Raw genomic sequence first — 17043 nt, forward strand, 5'->3', positions numbered from 1 at the left:
ATTGCTCACAGCACTTTGCTTGCTGCAGTCAAACGAGCATATTCATGGTCTCTCTGCCTAGTCTAAAGCCACACGGGGACTCAAGAAACAGTCCTTTGGCAGCCGTACCTATTCTGCGATGAGTAGTGTATACGTGGGTGCGTGGGTGTGTGGTGGTTGGAAGGGAGGAAGGGAGGAAGCTTGCACTGCAGCTAGCGGTGCTGAATCTGTTCTGTAGTGAAGCAGTGTGTGTGTGTGTGCGTGCGTGTGTGCAAAGCTTGCACAGCTGCTCCCCTCGCTGTATGTGTCCTGTGGTGGGGAGGTGTGTACATGTATGTACGTGTAACCCTTTTTTCTTGGAGGATGGCACATATCCTGAAGGGCCATAAAAGAATTTATAACTGTGGCTATCCTCACACTTGTCATTCCCCTTCCCTGAGTCCCCAAGGTGTGGGTCCTTTCTGAGGGGGGGGGAAGGCTAACCTTCTTGGCCCAGGCAGTAGTATTTTCCCCTGACTGTGTGCTACCACAGCTCTTGGGGGCAGGTACACTGACAAACCAGGCAGGACTCACTGAATGGGTGTTCAAATTATAGTTTACTGTAATTCCTCATAATGGAATCAATAGATGCAAAACATAAATGGGCAGATTTTAAATCACTTGCGTGCGTAAAAAACACGGGTTATGCGCGTGGCTGGACCTTGCGCACACAGCGCACATTTTCAAAGGGGCCCGGCCATGCACGTAACACCTGTTACGTGCCGAAGTGCCAGGCCCAGATAAAGGGGCGGTCCAGGGGGGGGGGCTAGAGGTGGCAGGTACCGCGGCCATTTGCTGCTGTGCCGGGGAAGCGTGCGCCAGTAGTGTGCTGACGAGGTCAAGTTACTAGTGCTCCGGAGGAGCAGCAACTTAAAAAAAAAAAAAAGGTAGGGTAGGTTTAGGGGGAGGAGAGGGGAAGGGGAAGGTAGGTTAGGTAGGGGGGTGGGGAACTGGGGACAGCTGGAATGCCTTGCCGTGTGAAAATCGTATAAGCATACCCCACCTTGTGCGTGCCACCCGCACATGCGTGCGGGTTATAAAATCCAGCACACGTGTGCGTGGCCCCCAGAGTTTATAAGATGTGCGCATCGGCGCAGGCATGTTATAAAATCAGCCTGTCCATGTTTGTGCACCGGGAAGTGCGCGCACATGGAGACACACGCGCTTCTTTTAAAATCTACCCCATTGTGTCTCAATACTTGCAGTGGTGCCAGATTTACATGAGATAGCATCTGAATGTCTCTAACTCTGTGGAACCGTCCCTTCAGGCAGGGGCTTGGAACGTGGGTATCCACCATGTAAGGAAAGAAGGGTGCTGGGGAATGCAAACAGTGAAGAGATCCCTTCCCACAATACCTGAGGTCCACGTTGAATCCTGACCTCGCCTGGCAGTGTCCTGTGCACTGGGGTGGAAACTCTGGATGAGGGTCTCCTGATGTTTCTCCCATGTTGATTACTCTCGGGAGGAAGTGCTCACACTGGAGACAGTCACTCAATGATCTCCCGGGAGGAAATGCTCACACTGGAGACAGTCACTCAGTGACCTCCCGGGAGGAAATGCTCACACTGGAGACAGTCACTCAGTGACCTCCCGGGAGGAAATGCTCACACTGGAGACAGTCACTCAGTGACCTCCCGGGAGGAAATGCTCACACTGGAGACAGTCACTCAGTGACCTCCCGGGAGGAAATGCTCACACTGGAGACAGTCACTCAGTGACCTCCCGGGAGGAAATGCCCACTCCCTCCCCATCCCTCCCCACTCCCTCCCCATCCCCCTCACCCCCCCTCCCCTTCGACCTTCCCTACTCCCCCCTGCTCCCTCCCCCAGTGCCCCTTCACCCCACTAACAATCACCCCCTTAAATTACTTTCACCCTATACCCGTTCCCTCCACCCCCTCTTCCCCTTTCTCCCTTTTCCCTCCCTCCCTCCCTCCCCTCGTCACCAGACTCTAATCTTTCTTACGTGCACCTGCCCCCTGTTTTACTGTAAATAAGTTTCATATGCTAAGTGTATCAAGTGCACACGCCATTTATCATTGTATATTAGTTCATTTGCATACCTAATCCTATTCGAATGCAAACAGTTGTAATGCTGCCTGTCAACTCTCCTCTCCTATACTTATGTATTCATCCAGTTATCCCCTCCCCTGTTCATTGTAATTTCCTTTCCTTTCAGTTTTTTGTAAACCGACATGATGTGTCCTATGAATGCCAGTATAAAAAAGTTTTTAAATAAATAAATAAATGCTCACACTGGAGACAGTCACTCAAAGCCTCCAGGTCAGGGGGGGAGGAAGGGGCAGACAAAAATCTCCCTTTCCCCAAGAATGGAAAAATATAACTTGCAAACAAATTTGGATCTCTTCCCACACAGAAAACTGCAACCTCTCCTTACACTGGTCAGGAAAAATGTACGTCCCTCCTGACCACCCGGAGCGGGGATTCAGCCTGCCAGGAATGGAACAGATCAGAAAGGTGGAGATCAGGGAAAACTGCAAAACCCCTCTTAATGCCCTTTTCCCTCCCCGCACTGTTATAGGAGCTGGCCAGGCATGTGCCTCTCTTCCTTTTTGTCAGACCGGGGGCCTAACTCAGAAAGCTCGTGAAACACAACTTTCCCTTCTGAAAGTAAAACTACATCTGCCTTGCACTCTCCTGAACTATCCCCGCCCCCGTGCCTAAGGCGACCTCCGATTCCAGACAAACCCTGGGGGAGCTGCTGTACTACCCAAGGGGTCTCTCCACGTGTGTGTGCGCATTGAGGGGAGAGGAAGCTTGCATTGCTGCCGCCTGGGCTGTACCGGTTCTGGGGTAGGGCAGTGTATGGGGCAAGGGAAGACTGCAGCAGTGCTGCCTGTACTGTACCTATTTTGTGCTTAGATGGTTTGTGTTTGCCTGCGTACAGGGACCCTCTAGGTCTCCACTATCCAGTGTGTCCCTAGCTTAAGCCCCTAGGCCAGGATCTTAGGTGAGAAATAGGAGTTTGCAGACCCTTCCTTGCAGGCACCTCCCGTAAGGATGCCTGCATTGGTCAGCAGCTCGCATTAAAAGCAGGCAGAACAAGAGGAGCAGTGCAGCAGTTTTGTTAGGATTTTGGAGAGTAAGTAGAGTTGCTGAGGTAATTGCCCATGTTTAGCCGCCCCAGCCTAATACCAGGGGAAGAGACACTCCTGGCCCTGCACCTCGTGGTCTGGCAGGCAGTGCCTATGGGAATGGCAGAGGTTTTGGTGACAGTCGGTTTTTTTGGAAGAGTCTTGCATGTGGAGCCTGGTCCTGCCTCAGGAGGTTCGTACCCCCCTGCCTGGAGGAGGTCAGGATAAAGAACTGAGATTCCTTGCCTGCCATACAAAGGAGAGAGAGCACTATCCTGCCAGTGGAGAAGTGAGTTGCAGTTTTTGAGAAGAGAGTTTTGCTCCTGTTTTGTTGGGAGAAATATTTGCCACCAGTTCCTGCTCGTGAGGAGAGAAGATTTTGATTTTTGTATTTTGGGACTTTCTAATCCAGAAGTGCAAAGTAACATCAGATCAAGATATAAGAGATCCCAGTCCGCACTAGGAGTCCACCCTCTACCCCTAGGAGTGTGGGGTCTTTTCCTAGTGCCTGCTGTCCAGAAGGACACTAATCAGCTATGCGGGTCTGAGGCAAGCAGTACTTTTGCAATTTTGTTTGAGAAGATCAATTGGAAAATTTTGGTTGCTAGTTGGAATGAAGATAGTTTTAGTTGCAGTATCTGTTGGAACACCTCCCTAGTGTGTCCAGTGTCGTTTGAGAGATTGCAAGATGCCCTTAAAACAAGGACATCCGAGTTGTGAGTACATCTGAGAGAGAAAAAAAAAGACTTTGAGAGACCCCTGTGTGCCTTGGGCCCTGGAGGATGAATCTCCTTCCTCGCTGGAAAGAACTCAGCACCTGGGGCCTATGGACTGAGAAAAAAGAGAAAGAGAGTAAGTGAGGGAAGACCGCGTACCCCTGCATTCAGGACACCCACTGAAAAGATGTGTGTGGGAAGCATGCACTACGTCAGCCTGGTGGAGCAATGTGTGTGTGAGGGAAGCTTGCATTATTGCTACCTGGGCTGAACCTGCCCTCTGGTGGGGCATTGTGTGTTTGTATGAGGGAAGTTTGAATTGCCGTTACCAGTGCCGCACCTACTCTGTGGTGAGGCACTCTGAGTGTGTGGGAAGCTTGCACTGCTGCTGCCTTTGCTGGCAAGGTTCTAGGCATCTTTCTTTTTGCAGGAGTTTGCAGTGTATGTGTGTGTGTGTGTGTGTCTGTGTGTACATGGGGTGGGGAGCTTGCACTGCTGCTGCCTTTGCTGTACCTGCTCTGTGATGAGGTAGTGTGTGTGTGTTTGTGTGTGTGTGTGAGTGTTGGGGGTGGGGAGGGGAGTTTGAGCTGTTGCTGCTTGTGCTATATATGTCCTGCGGTGGAGCAGTGTGCATATGTGTGAAACCTGTACTGCTGCTGCCTGTGCTATAGCTGTTTGTGTGGGGCATTGTGTGTGTATGTATGTGAGTGAGGGGGGCCTACACTGCTGCTGCCTGTGCTTAACCTGTTCTGTGGTGGGGCAATGGATATGTGTGTGCGTTGCTTGTACTACCGCTGCCTGTAATGTACCTGTTCTGTGGTAGTGCAGTGTGTGTGTGTGTGTGTGTGTGTTTGTTCTGTTCCTACTATACTGTACCTGTTCTGTAATGGAACAGTGGGTTTTTTTTTTGTGAGATAAACCTACACTGCTCCTTCCTGTGCTGTACCTGAACTGTGGTGGGGCATGGCGCGCGTGTGTGTGTGTGTGTGTCGCTCGTACTGCTCCTTCCTGTGCTGTACCTGAACTGTGGTGGGGCATGGCACTCGTGTGTGTGTGTGTGTGTGTGACTCGTACTGCTCCTTCCTGTGCTGTACCTGAACTGTGGTGGGGCATGGCACTCGTGTGTGTGTGTGTGTGTGTGTGTCGCTCATACTGCTCCTTCCTGTGCTGTACCTGAACTGTGGTGGGGCATGGCACTCATATGTATGTGTGTGTGTGTGTGTGTGTCGCTCGTACCGCTCCTTCCTGTGCTGCACCTGTTCTGTGGTGGGGCAGTGTGTGTGTCTGAGGGAAGCTTGCACTGCTACTCAGCCCATGCTGTGCATAAATGAAGGAATTTGTTTCCAGCTGTTGTCAGCAGAACTCCATTCACTGATCAGAAAGCTGCAAAAGCTGTAGGAGGATGAGGCAGACCTTGCCTGCCACCCTTTCCAGCTTCCTCTCTGTCCTTGGGTCATTGATGACGCTGCTGCCTTTGAATTGGCTGGGAGCTGATGATGTCAGAAGTCAGATACTCCAGTCCTCTACTTCTCCCATGTGAGTGTGAGATAACAGCAAAGCTCCTGCAGAAAATATCACGAGAGGGGCCAGAAATAGCCCAGCCTGGGGGGTGTGGGCAGCTGAGTGAGTGCCAGCGGGAGCCCTAGGCGTGAGGGACTGGAGGAGGAGCTGGATTATATGCTCTTAGTTTCTCCCCGATTTACTCACTTACAATAAATGACTGACTACTGCTGAAACATTCAGTGCTCCAGTGTTAGGATTCCCCACACCAGGATCTCCCAGGTTCAGGGCTCTGCTCAGTTAGGAGGGGTGCTGCCGGCACACCTGGCCCTGGGATCGGCTCGCTGGCAGTTCCAGGTTTGATTCCTGTGCTGGGTTCCTGCTCCTTGGACTGAGGATATTGCAAGCCAGTGTTCACAGCCCAGGAGGATGATCTGGGGGTGTGGGGGAGCGAGAAGGGAGTCTCAGCCATTGCACAATGGTGATACTGACTGGCCAGACTCAGGGTACACATGTATCAGGTTGGACACTGGCCAGGGCCTGCTGCAGAAGCGTGAGCACGCTTCCTGGTTAAGAAAAGAGAGAGAAAGACCTCAGGACAGATAAACATATCTGGGAACTTTTGAGTTGTGGTCACCCTGAGATTGCTGTTGATTAGCGGATGGGGTGTGGGGTAGGGAATCAGCTTTCTCTGTTACACCCTCTCCTGCTAATTTATACTCATTCTCTCTGCCACCACCACCACTTTTCCTCCAGCATTCTTCCCCTCCCTCCCCTCCTGACTCCAGCACCCCAATAAGTCACAGCTTCCTGACTTGTGCTCCCTCACTCTAACCTCAGCAGAGTCCCGAGTCCTGGAATCATATCTGTAGAGTGAGTTGTGCCTCTTGCAGCCAGTGGTGTAGTCAGAACTGATTTTTTTTGGGTGGGCCAGAGGGTTAACATGGGTGGGGTGTAGGCATACAGGCCTGAGCCTTACTAATTGTGCGCTTATTGATAATGCCTTAGCATGCACTCTACAATGGGTTTCTAAGTAGTCTGCAACAGCCGTAATGCACCATGAGTGAAACTAAGATATTTTACCTCAGTTATTTCAAGCACTTACTAACATTAAAAATTCCTTATTAATTTGTATGAATTTATTTTATATTTATTGCAGTTTATAAATACACAAGAATATCATGTAAAAAACAAATAACACACAAACATCAAATCCAGTCAAACGTAAAAAAACCCCAAATATTATTTTCATGAATCCTCTTTCCAGAGAGGCAGAGATCATCATAACTACAATAGAATAGCAATAATCATAAGAACAGATGCAGAAGAGAATTAGGACAGTTCACATTATAACCCAAACATGAAAAAATATATTCAAATTCTGGTGGCACCTCAGCAAAAAAATAATCCCTTCACTGCTAAACATTTTGGGGTAGATTTTAAGAGGCACGCACGGGCGTACATGTGCTCGCACTACCCGGCGCACACACATGTACGCCCGATTTTATATCATGCGCGCACAGGCGTGAGCATGTTATAAAATCGGGGGTCAGCACGTGCAAGGGGGTGCACAATTGTGCACTTTACATGCGCCGAGCCACGCTGCCTTCCCCCGTTCCCTACCCCCCACCCCACCTTCCCTTCCCCTAAATCCCCCGCACTTTCCCCCCTACCTTTTTCTTATTTTTTGTTGTAAAACTTAGTTCAGCCCTGGGGCCGCTGTGCCGGGAGCCTCTGACCCTGCCCCTGCTCCCCGGACCACCCCTCCCTGCCCCCTCCCTGCCCCTTTTTGCAAGCACCGGGACTTTCACGCGTCCTGGAACTTTACGTGCGTCACCGGGACTTTTGAAAGTCCGGTCCTTTGTGAAGTAACACAAACTCCTGCAAAAAGAAAGCTGCCTAGAACCTTGCCAGTCCATGCACTCTGAGAACTTTAATATCAGCAATCTTATGAAAAAGTAGCAATGCAAATACTACACCAGGCCCTAGAACATTAATACACCACTTGCTGGGGTAACAGAACAAGCTGGACTGCTACAAATCCCTACAGAGAAACTACACGCTAGCAGAAATACTGCACCTCAGTCACAGCAGACAGAACACAGAGTGACCCTTGCCTAATATATATATTTTTTTTAATCTGATTTTTATATTCCATTTTTTGGCATTTCAAAGCAGATTACATTCAGGTACTGTAGGTATCTCCCTATCCCTAGAGAGCGCGGACTGCAAATCAGGAAACAGAAACAACAGTCAAAACTGAAATAGCATGAGTAGACTTTGAACAGTGGAATTCTAAAGAAAGAGCAAAATACTAAAATATAAGAAATGCATATTCCCAAAGATGGCATATTCCAATCGCTAAAAACTCAAAATATTTTTTTCCTTTGTTATTTGATCTTTGTATATTTCTAATCAGTTGGTCCCAGTCTCTTTCTTCTACTTTTCTTTTGTTGATCTTTTCTTAACTCCTTTGTCAGGGTTTCTCTACTCTTTCTGTTTCTTCTCTCTCTTCCTCTCTTCTTTCTTTCCTCTCTCCCTCCCTCACACACATTCACACACAGGCTCATGCTTTCTCTCACAGACCTCACATACACATGCTGTCATAAGAACATAAGAAAATGCCATACTGGGTCAGACCAAGGGTCCATCAAGCCCAGCATCCTGTTTCCAACAGTGGCCAATCCAGGCCATAAGAACCTGGCAAGTACCCAAAAACTAAGTCTATTCCATGTAACCATTGCTAACGGCAGTGGCTATTCTCTAAGTGAACTTAATAGCAGGTAATAGACTTCTCCTCCAAGAACTTATCCAATCCTTTTTTAAACACAGCTATATTAACTGCACTAACCACATCCTCCGGCAACAAATTCCAGAGTCTAATTGTGCGTTGAGTAAAAAAGAACTTTCTCCGATTAGTTTTAAATGTGCCCCATGCTAACTTCATGGAGTGCCCCCTAGTCTTTCTACTATCTCTCATGTTCACATATACACATACATACAGGCTCTCACTCTCAAATGCTCTACCATATATACACACACACAAACTCTCACTGTCACATGCTCTCTCACACACATACACAACCTCTCACTCTCACATGTTAGTTTTAAATGTGCCCCATGCTAACTTCATGGAGTGCCCCCTAGTCTTTCTACTATCTCTCATGTTCACATACACACATACATACAGGCTCTCACTCTCAAATGCTCTACCATATATACACACACACAAACTCTCACTGTCACATGCTCTCTCACACACATACACAACCTCTCACTCTCACATGTTCTCTTACATACACAAGGAATGGGATCCCTCAACAGCCTTGCTCCATCAGGCCTCTTCCTGTGTCAGGCAGCCCTGATTGGGTGGACCTGCACCCAAAGTAGGTAGGTCTGGCTCACCCAGGACCACCCGTGGCTATGCCACAAGTTGCAGCCCCTCTCCAGTTTCTCCCCCCAGCTGCTTGTAGGGTGTGCGTGCTCCAGGCTAACCTCTTTTCTCCTGTTGCCTGCAGGCTTACTGAAGGAGAGTAGCTGGAGCTGTAAAGAAAGAGGACCCAGTTATATAGTGTTTCCTCAGAGACCGGTAACTGATGCAAATTCCCCAAATTTCCGATGAAATCTGGAGAGTTCCCAGGTGTGTAAATAAGTTGAAGACAGTTGTATCTGGGTGTGAGAACAGTGTATAGCCTATTCGTAAGTAATAAGACACTACACCAGCACGATATTATTACTGTAATGTTCTGTCTTTATAACAAGAGGCTGTGAGCCTCCTCGCCATGTGTGCTGGGGAGGGGGGGCTTCTTACAGCTGACCGTGTATTATTTTGTATTGGACTGTCCAGGAGATGAGGTTGTGAGGGATAAGCTTTGAAATAGATCTAACCAAGGGGACCACTGTATTAGCTGAGGGTTAGCAGGCTGTGAGCTATTTGTTTGGGGAATACTTATTTAAATTCCGCTTTTTGGCACTTCAAAGCATCAACCTATCCAACCTATCCATTAGCTCTGGACAGGTGCCGCTCTCCCTGAAGCAGGCAATAGTCAAACCTATTCTAAAGAAGCCCAAACTTGACCCTTCTGATCCAGCTAATTATCGCCCCATATCCAATCTTCCATTCATCTCTAAACTACTTGAAAAAACTGTCAACAAGCAACTCACAGAATACCTAGAAGAAAATCATATCCTGGCCTCCGCACAATACGGTTTTCGAAAATCTCATAGCACTGAAACTCTTTTACTTTCCCTGACAGACCACATTATCAAAGGATTTGAGAAAGGGCAATCATACATTCTTGCCTTCCTTGACATCTCCTCCGCATTCGACACCGTTAGCCATCCCATTCTCCTACAGCGGCTAACTGAAATCGGTATTACAGGTGTTGCCCACAATTGGTTCAACTCCTACCTTAGTAATAGAGATTACAAAATCCAGCTAGGAAATCACGTATCCAAGGCCATCCCCCTCAACCGAGGTGTCCCTCAGGGATCCTCCCTATCCTCAACCCTATTCAATATTTACATTCTGCCCCTCTGTCACGTCCTCTCCAGTCTAAACCTCCCTCATTACATATATGCTGATGATGTTCAGCTGCTTATACCCATCACTGACTCCCTAGCAAAAACCATGGACTTCTGGAATGAAACCCTCCAGTCCATTAACAATCTCCTTTCCTCCATCCACCTTGCTCTTAATACCAATAAAACTGAAATTATGCTCATCTCACCCCAAAGCCAACCGATCCTCCCCCCCTTTTCCTCAGTTCCAATTTACTCAACAAGTCCGTGATCTGGGTATCATTCTTGATGGTCACGTCACACTAAAGAAATTCATAAATAACATTCTAAAAGACGGCTTCTTTAAACTCCACACACTAAAAAAACTCAAACCCTTATTACATCCCCCCGATTTCCGTACAGTTCTCCAAACCACAATCTTCGCCAAAACCGACTACTGCAATTCCCTACTCCTCGGCCTACCTAATAATGCCATCCATCCCATTCAAATCTTACAAAACACCACAGCCCGGATCTTGACCAATTTACGTAGACATGACCATATTACACCTGTTCTAAAAGACCTACATTGGCTTCCAATTGCCTCCCGCATACAATATAAGGCTCTCTCTCTCATCCACAAAGCCCTATACAATCCCGAAATGAACTGGTTCAATGAATCCTTCCGTTTACACCAGTCTAATAAGCCCACCAGACTAGCACATCTAGCAACCATGCCTATCCCCTCTCCTAAACTCTATAAACTCACTTCCACAAGAGCCCGTGCACTATCGATAGCCGGGCCGACCCTCTGGAACAAAATGCCTGTTGAACTACGGCAAGAAGAATGCCTCAAATCTTTCAAGCGGAAGCTCAAGACCTGGCTCTTTGCAAAAGCATACACTTAATTTTTCACTATACCTCACCACTGTTCCCACTCTCCACACTCCTCCCCTGTTTCCCTTTCTTCCGCCCCACTCTCCCCTCCCTTTTCTCCCCCACCTTCTTTCTTTCTCTCTGCCCCCCTCTTTCCTTGCTCTCCTCCCTTCTCTTCCCCATCTTATCTCCTAGCCTGATTAAAATTAACCTCATAGTTTTCTTTCTTTTGTACATATGTAGATAATTGCAATTCTTGTATATAATTTTATTGCAAAACTTCCCATATTATTGTTCCCCCCTCTCGTTAATGCCTTGTTATCATGTTTTTTACTGTTCAATGTAAAGCGCCATGCCGTGCGTTTGTTTTTGCGTTACAATGTGAACCGATATGATATCCTGGATGAATGTCGGTATATAAAAATTTTAAATAAATAAATAAAATAAATGACATTCAGGTACTGTGGCTATTTCCCTATCCCCAGAATGGCGTACAATCTAACTAGGTGACGCATCAAGCAGCGGTAGTGCTCTCACACGCATTAAACAGCACCGTTGCAGAGGTATGCATGATAATTTGCAGGGCCCTGCCCAGGTTCTCTCCCCATTACAATGATCTGCTTTGTATGCAGGTAAAGCAGGTCATTAACAGGCAATTTGATAGAAATATTTTATTGCGGACAACCAAGAAAGTGGTCAGGTGCGATAAAATAGCACCTCCTGGGGAACTGGTAAATATAATGCGGGGGTCCCAAGCTCCCACGTTACATTTAAAGGGCCCAAGCTGTTTAAAAAAAAAGATTGACAGTAAAAATAAGAAGTTGAGCAGGAGTCAGGGCTGACCACTGGCTCAATCCGGGGCCGCCCCAATCCTCAAATTGTTTAAAAAAGTAGATTACACGCCATGTGAGGCAACAGCCCCCCCCCAAACCCTGTCTTGACAAAAATTCACTCCCCCCACCCCAATCGTGTAAAAAGCTTGTTGGGGGTACAGTGCCTCCTTACCCCCAAAAGGTCTTTAAAAAATTATTGGGATTCAGTGGGGATCCTCTCTCCCTTCTCCACACACGTATAAGAGAAAAATCATTGAGTTCAATTGGTTGATCCCCAGACCTTGCCCCGTCGCATGAAAAATGGCACCAACTGGGCCTGGAACTAAGGGGGGAGCCCTAAGCCCCATCGCGGGAACCTCTTCACCTTCTGAAGGTTGGAGGCAGTGTGAGGGGCGGGGGCGGGGTGCTTGGGGGTGTTTGTGGGTGGGGGTCCCCACTGAACCCCAATGGTTTTTCTCTTATAGATGTGAGGGGAGAGGGAGAGGGGTGTTTGTGGGTGGGGGTTCCCACTGAACCCCAATGGTTTTTCTCTTATAGATGTGAGGGGAGAGGGAGAGGGGTGTTTGTGAGTGGGGGTTCCCACTGAACCCCAATGGTTTTTCTCTTATAGATGTGAGGGGAGAGGGAGAGGGGTGTTTGTGGGTGGGGGTGGAGGTTCCCACTGAACCCCAATGGTTTTTTTTAAAGACCTTTGGAGGAGGAGGGGGCACTGCATCCCCAATGAGTGTTTTACACTTTTGGGGTGGGGAGGAGGAATGAATGTCGACAAGAGTTGGGGGGGGGGCCGTCATCTCTGACCCCCCACTCAACTTCTTATTTTTGCTAGCCCCTTTTTAAGAGGCGGGCCATTTAAGGCAATGGCGGTCCCTTTCAGGTCGAGGCTGCCATCGCACCTAAAGGACCGCTAGCTGCGTTCTTTTGTCCCCTGGCTTTTGGCCCCCTGACATGATGACACCCCCTGCAATAGCGGGACACCTCCCGTGGAGAAACATTGCAGCTTAGAGCCTCTGTCTAGACGTAAGTTTGTATCTGAGGCAATAGAGGGTAAAATGACTCGCCCAAGGTCACAACGAGCGGCAGTGGGATTTGAATCCTGGTTTCCCGCCCACTGCTCTAACCACTTGGCTACTCCTCCATGCCTGACTGAGACTTTGCAAGAAAGCCTGGGTATTTGCAGAACATGCAAAATACCATCCGCAGCTGCTGTTAGTGGTGCTGCTGCTGCTTTGGCTGTGGTGGTGTGGGACTGAAAGCTCTCTTTTACCAGCGCTATCACACAGTGAGGTGGTGTTTGCATGCGATTGGAGCCCAGGACTGTGGGTGTTACAGCTTTGTGCTGCCATCTTTTTCCGAGTGAATTACTGGGCGAAGTGGGATTGGAACCTGGGGCTGCAGGTATCGCGCCTCTGTTTATTAAATGTTAGTATGTACCAGCCCTCCCCCTGATTCTCAGACTCCAGCAGTCAGGGCTCACCATCCCCCAGTATCTTCTGCTTTCCCATCCGTGTTCATAGGAATAGCATGTGCAGAGAAGAAGACCCGTGCACTCAGTTCCAATATAATCTTTATTCAGGAGATGATGTACAGGCCACATATTACACACTGGAACTTTCACACCCAGCTGCATAATGAATTGGCAGCACAACAAAAATTCATTTTACATTGTTCTCAAAGATAGCATTCTCCTTTCTTCCCTCAATAGGGCCAATGTAAGAAACCCTGTCCCAAAATCTGCGCTAAAACTCTCACTAAGATCAGTGTGTTTTATTACATCAGCCTCAACATTTCAGAGCCCTTCGGTGATCTGGTATCTGCAGGAAGACTTCAGACCAGTCATGACATTGTGACTTTTCTCGTGCTGGCACCTGTCATACTGATTTCAGATGGAAGACACAGGACTACAAATCCCACAATGCAATGGATGTGGATTTAAAAAGAAACAGGCCTGTTCAAAGATCTCCCTTCAGAACCTGGACTCTGAGGACTGACTGCACCGTTCCTACTTATAGTCACTTGATCTCCAGCATGCTGCAGGCTTTTTTTTTTATAGACAGGAGATTCCATCACTGGGCTCTGAGTGTTCTGGACTTGGCTACCAAGCTCTGTATTCTCTGTGTTGTGGTAATGCAGGTTTGGAATAAGGTGCCTGAAGGAGGGCCAAGAGCGCCACTCTCAAGAAGAAAGCAGAAGCGCAAGGAACTTTACAGATTCAAGACATTGTGCCATCTTTCAAAAGTGTGCACAAGAAACTGCAATAATCACCATTTATCCATTAAAGTTACTGCAGTCATCATGTTAAAAATCTGTTAGCAACGCCCCTGTACTTCTGGAAGCAAGATATCTAATTTACTGCATTTGATTGGTCCGTATTAGCTGGTGTGTCACAAATGACATCACACAGTGCAAGAACCAATCAGATATTATGGCGTGTGAGGTAATTTATAGCACTGCTGCTCCAAAGGTTTCAGATTAGCAGGGGAGCAGTTTAAAGATTTTGGGCTGTGATTTTTGTTGTCCTACTCGGCTGAGCATTTAACTGCGGTACAACTTAGATACAGAAATGGTAGAACAAGCTTGGAGCTGCAGAGGGAGCCACGGGCTGGGCTAGACCGGGGTGGGGGTGGTGCAGAGGAGCTCTACAAAATGGGAGAACACTCGCCCACCTTACCTCACCCCATCCCTGAGAATATAAATAAGAACTGAACTTTGTGTTTTATTCATCTTCCCAAATCAGCAACTTCTTCACATGGCAGACCCTTCAACATTACTTTACAGAAGTATGGAAGATACCTGAAAATGCCTGTCCACCTATTTCAGAAGCTCCTTTTTCCCCAGAAAGAAATTCAAAGTGAAGCCTTAGAAGCATCACTTGATTCTTAGACATTACTAGGCATTGGAAAAGGAGGAGACAGACGTTACTACTTTACAATTTTGATTGTAAACTTTGTTTGAGAACATGACAGAAACTGGGTTTTGAACCTTTCTTTGCCACAAAGATGTACCTTTTTTGAATTCTGCAATTCACATTTTTCCTGATGTGGCTAGAGTAATGCAACGAAAAAAGAAGCAATTTATTTTAAAGTGGCCCCAAATTTTTACAACTTTGTGGTAATGTTTGGTTAAATTAGTCCTGCAAATGCAGAGTCAGACTCCAGTCGGTGGGAAATGTGTTTTTTGATCCCCTTCAGCTCCCTGCTTTCCTGAGTGCAAAGATGAGGCTGAGTGGAAGCCTTCATGCTGCTTTCTCTCCTTGGTCTTTTCTGTTTGGAAACAACTGTGCAGTAGAAAGGCCCATTAGAAATGAGTGGTAAGGTTCTGCCTCGGTACTTTTTTTCTTGGGGGTGTGTATATATTTATTTGTGTATATGCTTTTCAAATGGATATCCTCCCCAATTTGAAGACTGGTTTTGTAACAAATTGTTCTAGCAATTTTTTTTTACTTTATATTTGGTTTCATCTCATTATTGTTTTCCATACAAAATATCTTCTTTTGTAACATGAAAATTATAAAAGAAATTAAATTAAAAAAAAAAAGCACTGGTCTCACTTCACATCCGTGGGGTACTTCCCTATTTATCTTTCTTCATTAAGAGAAATGCCTCTTCAAGCCTACTGTCTGTTCCCTGTCCTTTAGCCATTTACCAATACCCACAATAAGACAGTGCCTCCCGTTTCATGACTTTTTAATTTCCTGATAAGTCTTTGTTAAATGCCTTCTGAAAATCCAGATACACTGTACCAACTGACTCACCTCTGTCCACGTTTCGGGTCTAGCGTCAATGCTAACTTGACAATGCTTGAAGGAAGATCTTTCAACTTTAATAGCCTCTTACCCCTCACTGATGTTGTTTGATCTTCTTTCTGTCCTTTTTAATGCATAGAACACATCTAGTTTGGGCTCACAAGATGGGTGTTTTTACGTAGCAGCCACGTTACATGCAAACATTTAACCTTTGCAACCGCTGCTTTTCGTTTTCTCTAATTTCCTCATCCTCGGCTGAGCGCATGGTATTGCATCAGCCCCTATGATAGAATGAGGAAATTAGAGAAAACGAAAAGCAGCGGTTGCAAAGGTTAAATGTTAAATGTCGGACGCGGGTTAAATGGGGCTAATCCACCCCCTACTACAATAGGGGGATTGGCATCTATTTAACGTGCATCCGACGCGGAGTGAATGAGTTAGCGCTCATCACCTGCAAATGCACGTGAATGAGGCTATACTCATTCACTCCAAATGCAAAAAAATAAATGTGTGTCTCAGAAGCATATTTTATCGTTCAGCTATTAACGCCCGCCTGCGGGCGCCATGCGTGCGTTAAGAAAGCGGGCGCTGAAAAGTCACCACCTGCTTTCCGCGAATAATATTGCATCAGCCCCATAGTCTCCCTTTTTAAATTTAAATGCTACTGCAATCATTTCCCTCAGTTTCCTCCCTTTAGTGACTATGTTAAATTTGATTATATTATCATTATTGCCAAGTGGCCCATCACTGATACGTCTTACACCAGATACTGCATTGCAGTGCAGATTAGATCTAGAGTAGCCCCTCCTCTGTCAGTTCTAGGATTATCTGGTGTATGAAGCAATCATTTATGGCATCAAGGATCTTAACCTCCCTAGCATGTCCCAATGAAACATTTACCCAATCAGTGTTAGGGTAATTGAAATCTCCATTATTGTGTGGCTTAATTTCTGTTAGCATTTCACGGTCTGTCTCTTCATTCTGGCCTGGCAGGCGATATATACCCCCATTGTTATAGTCTTCCCCATAGGTATTCCCCTAGGTATTCCGAGTGTATTTTGTCTTCTGCAGGACTGCTATCCTGTTTGTTTCTGTTCCATACATTCCTTAACATGTAGCACCACTCCTCCATATATTTTGATATAAATTGTATCCTGGTATCATAGTGTTTCATTAAATATCCTCTTTTCACCAGCTCTCTGAAATCCCCACTAAGCCTATATCTTTGACCCACTCTGTACATTCCAATGCTCCAATCTTACATTTTTAGACTTCTGGCCTTTACCTACAGGCGATTCAAAGCATGTTTTTTAATTGTATTAACAACCTGCCTAGCAGTTGAAATGGGCAGTTTCAAATCTTTTGTCTCTGTATGACCATTATTTCAATGCACCTGGGCTACTTCTGCCTCTATCCCAACCTCTCTGTCAGGATATTCTAAATTCCCCATTATGCCAGCATTTTTTTTGAAGATACCTCACTCTCATGCCGCTACTGTAAAGTGCGCTAGCTGAGCGCAGTTTTACCCGCAGTTGGATGTGCGTTTTCGATGCGCATCCACTACCCCTTATACAGAAAGGGGTTTAGCACGTCGAAAATGCACGTCCAACCACCCCCAAAACTAATAGCGCTCATCACATGTAAATGCATGTTAATGAGGCTATTAGTTATTCACCCGGGTTACTGAAAAAAAAATGTGCGGCCAATCCGCACATTTTATGCTCAGAAATTAATGCCTGAGCTGCCTGAAAAAGTGTACAGAA

Source organism: Rhinatrema bivittatum, chromosome 8, assembly GCF_901001135.1.
Source record: "Rhinatrema bivittatum chromosome 8, aRhiBiv1.1, whole genome shotgun sequence".
NCBI lineage: Eukaryota > Metazoa > Chordata > Amphibia > Gymnophiona > Rhinatrematidae > Rhinatrema > Rhinatrema bivittatum.